Here is a 5,155-nt window from a genome sequence, read left to right as displayed (position 1 = left end):
TGAGTCGTAGAGTCATGTTGTGATGCCATGTTGTATTTGCACATATCGAGCATATTGTGTGTATGTTATTGAAATGCTTGGTATGTGTGGGATCTGACCATCTAGTTGTTTATCTTTAGTAGCCTCTCTTACGGGGAAATGTCTCCTAGTGTTTCCACCGAGCCATGGTAGCTTGCTACTGCTCCGGAACACTTAGGCTGGCCGGCATGTGTCCTTCTTCGTTCCTGTGTCTGTCCCTTCGGGGAAATGTCACGCGATGAATACCGGAGTCCTGTTAGCCCGCTACAGCCCGGTTCACCGGAGTCCTGCTAGCCCAGTGCTACAGCCTGGATTCACTCGCTGATGACCGACACGTTCGATGCTGGGTCATGGATGCCTGTCCCTGTAAGTCTGTGCCACTTTGGGTTTACGACTAGCCATGTCAGCCCGGGCTCCTTATCATATGGATGCTAGCGACACTGTCATATACGTGTGCCAAAAGGCGCAAACGGTCCCGGGTAAAGGTAAGGCGACACCCGTGGGAATACCGTGCGTGAGGCCGCAAAGTGATATGAAGTGTTACATGCTAGATCTATGTGGCATCGAGTCGGGGTCCTGACAGCGTTGGTATCAGAGCTTGACTGCCTGTAGGATTACCAAGCCAAACTGGTCGAAGTTGAGTCTAGAAATTCTTTAGTTATATAAGGGAATTGATTGTGGGATGGAACGTAAGGCTCTTTTTACTCCTTATACCTCATGACCTTCTGATCTGATTCATCATCTTCTCTTCTACGGGGATTAAGAACTAGGCTTTCTCTTCTTTCTATCAGGATCACGTGTTACTAATCCGAAGACTTATAAGATTGTTGGATTTAAGCTTGAGTTCAGTTCTACTACTTCTGTATGTTAATTGTTGATCTCGAAACCTTGATATCGTGCTTCTGAGTGGTTATGCCACCATTTTGTGAGTGTCTCAAGTCTTTCTGAGCATTTACAGCCGTTATGTTGTCCGAGTCATCCCAGGTTTCTAAATAGTCTGATGCATTTGCAAAATCCTTTCCCTCTGGTTTCGATGTTCCTTTATGCCAGCTCAATCACACTAATTGTTGAGTTGAGGTATTCTATTGCCTTGACATATATGTTGGAGATATTATTATGACCCTAGGTGTCTTAGGGGATCATCTAGTAATTTAGTCATGATTGTGTCCCAGTGTGATGATTCTGGCCATCGTTCTCGTAAGCATCCCGTGATGCCACTTAGTTAGTAGGCATTCTACTCCTTGGGTTTTCGAACCAAGATTCACCCTACTTGCTTCATGTTGATAGTGTTTGCTAGTTCCTTTAGGGTATTAGTAACCTTTGCATTAGTCCTCGAGGTCCATGGTATTTTCCTTCTTCCAACTACTATGAACCACTTATGGCAGTAGTTTGTTGGATCAAAAGATCATAACCAGAGTGCTCTCGATGGGTTCTCCATGCTATATTGTGACTCTGCCAGTTCTACCTTTCTGCATGGGTTATCCGGAAGAAATATGTGGAATTCGTTCGACATGCTAAACCATGCATCCACAACTCAGAAAATCGCATGTTCCTTTGAGTTGCTCTCTTTAGTTGCATTCTGACCCTCGTCTATCAATTGATACCAAGGGTATGCATGCATTCGTTTATCGATGCCTATTACCCTTGTGGTACGTCAAGCCATTCTGTCCTGAATGACTTGGAGAAACAAACTCCAGTACCTCATCCATATCTAGGATTGGGTCAAAGTAGTTGTGTTCCGCAGATCAAGTTACAATCCAGCTTCTGGTCTGCTCTACCCTGAAGTATTACCTTCTTTATGACAGGAATTTCATGAGAATTGCACCACCTTTTGTGAATTCTTGACATAGTGATACTTCTCGCCATCCTTTTTCATTCCTCGGTTCCGTGTTGATGCAACCGGAATACCGACAAATGAATTGTGATGTGTGAAATCAATACTCCTAGCAACCTTGTTGCTTGGTAGTTAATGGACAATAATTTCATTCTTAGCGTGTTGGTTTTGAATCATCATTCTAAGGTTGATCATGCTACCTAGTCCTTATTTCCTGGTGCACTCTTTGATTGATGAGTTAGGATTTGTCAAGTCCTCGCTCATTTGATCATATCATCTTGCCCTGAAAAGCAAGATTGTTCTCGAGCTTAGTAACATATCGGTGGTTCGTGATTTTCCGAAGATCTTCTCGGAAGTACTACCAGGTCGTCACCTGACCGTTATGTTGAGCCCGTGATCAAGTTGGTTTCTTATGAACCACCTTCTTTCCAAGAATCGGTGTTAGATATCCCTGAGCTAGTTGGTTAAGCTGGACAACAACTTGGAGAGTTGGAAGATAAAACTTGTCTGACTTAGTTCGTTCCAAAGGGATATTCTTGTGTAGTGTGTGTTGAAGAAAGATGATATCTTCATCGATTGGTCCCTGTGATCAGTTGCTGGACCTATTGTCTTATCAATCCCTTGATTTGAGTGTGGGCTATCGTCAAATCAAATCAGTACCAACGATGCTCGTAATGTTGTCCTACTCGTGGTTGATCCCTCGAGCATACACCATTACATCTTTGGTCTGACCAATACTATCACCGTGTTCACATGATGGTGGAAGTCCAGTGATATGGAAATTCCGATGAGTTGCTGTTGAGCCCATCAGTAGCATTTTGTCTCCCCCCATGAATCATGTTGAACATCAACCTAGTGTTGGAAACTTGTGTAAGCATTTCTTCGTGTTTCGTTCATGAAGCATATGTTCGAATGAAAGTAGTGATTTTCCCTAATTCATGTGCATATGATGCAAGTTGCCGCCATGAATTTGAGGAAGATTGTTTGTTTTCCCTGGAATCATTCCAAATTAGTCATGCACACGTGCGAAGTATTCTGTGGTCTGGAGACTTGCAACCTTCATTCCATATGTGTCCCGAGCACACCAAGCCACTGATTGATTTGTTCAAGGGGAAGAAGTTCCTTCATAAGAGCTAATCATATGACTTATGCAAGGACTTCGTTATCCACGGTGATGGTCCCAACCAAAACTCGGTAGTGTTTATTGTGTAAGACTACCACGTGGTCATGCTTGTCCGGGACAACGTGTTCACATGTTTGTAGCAGAACCAGCTCATGTTTTGGAGCTTGCTATCGTAGTTCATTTCCCGAGAATCTCGCAACGTCATCTCGTCGAATTGTGTTGCAAACTTTCATTTTCTTCCTAGACTCGATGAGTCTGGAATATCCTGACACCAACCAGATCTGAATCTCAGGCAGATATGATGGTTTGGAACATTTCCCAAGAACTATAATATTGGTCCCTTGATAACCGGTAAAGTGGATGTCGTGGCCAGCACCACCCAGCCGAAGGACCTATTATTGTGGTATCTTGATTGAAGCAGTTGGCCACCTTCCCATAAGGACTTCGTAGGATTTACTTCCTAGTTGTGCCTTATGCTTATTGTGTTCCCGAAGTCCGACCTTTTACTTGATGTTCTAGTTATCAAACCATATCTATGAATGGGATACACTAGCACGTCAAGGAGAACATTAGAAGCGGAGTGCTAAATGTCTCTCGGTCGATCATCCAGATTTTGTTTCCTTGCCTCGCTAAGGTGAAATATGAGAAAGTGTTATCTTCCTTTGCATCTGCATCCTCCATCACCATTCATCATGGTAGTAAGTTGTGCTACCGGACCCTTGACACGGATGTTGGTAAAACCTTGATGAATGTGGAAATGCTTAAGTTCTTGAGAGCACGCACAAGCGCTACGTCTTATCATCGGCACTAGCTGGGATTGCCCAGATTCTTCGGTTATGCTATAACCACTCCAACAGTGATTCACTCCCTATTGTTGGGTTCTTCCCCAGTTACCAGAATCATTCCAGCATTTGCATTTTGTTCCCAGCTTGCACCGCCAATGTGCCATTCTACCATGGGTCTCTTCCATTTCCGGTGATAAGCAAAATTCATCCATTACGTTGTCTTCAACAAGGTAATCCACATCATCCAAGTCCGAGTATGCCATTCTACCGACCCCCTCCAAACGATCGCTCGAGAATTGCCTTAGGCTGGTTTAAAGAGTTTCAATGATCTCTGAATCAAAAGTAATTCTTTTTGCCACTTAAGGGGATATCTCTACGAGTCACCTTCCCTAAGGTGTATCGTTATGGTATCATGGCAACTCAACTCCTCGCTACGTTGACAATCATTTACCACCTTCTTAGGTATGAAATTGTTGTCTACCTAGCGAACCTTCGTCATCCGTTTCTTCCACCCCTATTGATGTGTATCTCGTGTCTCAACCCGAAAGATGGTTCTATGTCTCATTCCGTAAGTTAATCTTGAGTTGTTCGATCTTCGAGGAGATCGACCCCTCTAGAGTCTCCTTCTTCCCCCCCCCTGTCATGTTGACAAGATTTCTCAGAGCAAGACGACAAGACAAAGATGGTGTTCAAATCAACGTTCAACTGAAGTGCACCCTGGATCGTGAAGATTATACTAGTTGCGTTTCCCCTTCACCTTACCCTACGCTTGAATCTCGAGACGAGATTCTTGTTTAGTGGGGGTGAGTTGTCACATCCCTAGTCTGGTATGACCTAGGCTAGTTAGCTATTTGTGCATCATATTTAAATTTCATTTAAATTTGAAATGAGGATTGGTGGAACCCTCAGAATCATTTTTGAAAATGACCCAAATAAAAATTGCTCCAAAGGGGTCCAAGAAAATGCTCATGTTGCCCTCTGAAAATATTGGACAGAGATAAAAAATCAAAACAATATTTTTAGGAGCTCATGGACATTTATTTTGGCCATTTGGATTAATTCGATAAATATTTGCATTGGAAAGATATTTCTATATATATGAAATATGGTCCAAAAATTATGCCAATTATAAAAGAGCTCTGGAATAATACCATTAGCCCCTACAAAAATTGGCATAATAAAAATTAAATGATTTAATATATTTATTAAATCAAACAAATGTCAGAAAAATAGAAAACAGAAGTAAAATAGGAAAAACAGAGAGAGGGAGGGAAACATTACCTGCAGCCCACCTGGGCCACTTACCTGTAGCCGGCCCAGCTCCTCCCGCTGGCCCAGCCCACCTCCTCCCTCCCCCTTGTCTTCTTCCTCCCCTCGCACCGAAGCAGCTCGGTG

The sequence above is a fragment of the Triticum aestivum genome, chromosome 3B (assembly GCF_018294505.1).
Source record: "Triticum aestivum cultivar Chinese Spring chromosome 3B, IWGSC CS RefSeq v2.1, whole genome shotgun sequence".
In the NCBI taxonomy this organism is placed as follows: Eukaryota; Viridiplantae; Streptophyta; class Magnoliopsida; order Poales; family Poaceae; genus Triticum; species Triticum aestivum.
Note: the sequence above shows the minus strand (reverse complement) of the source record.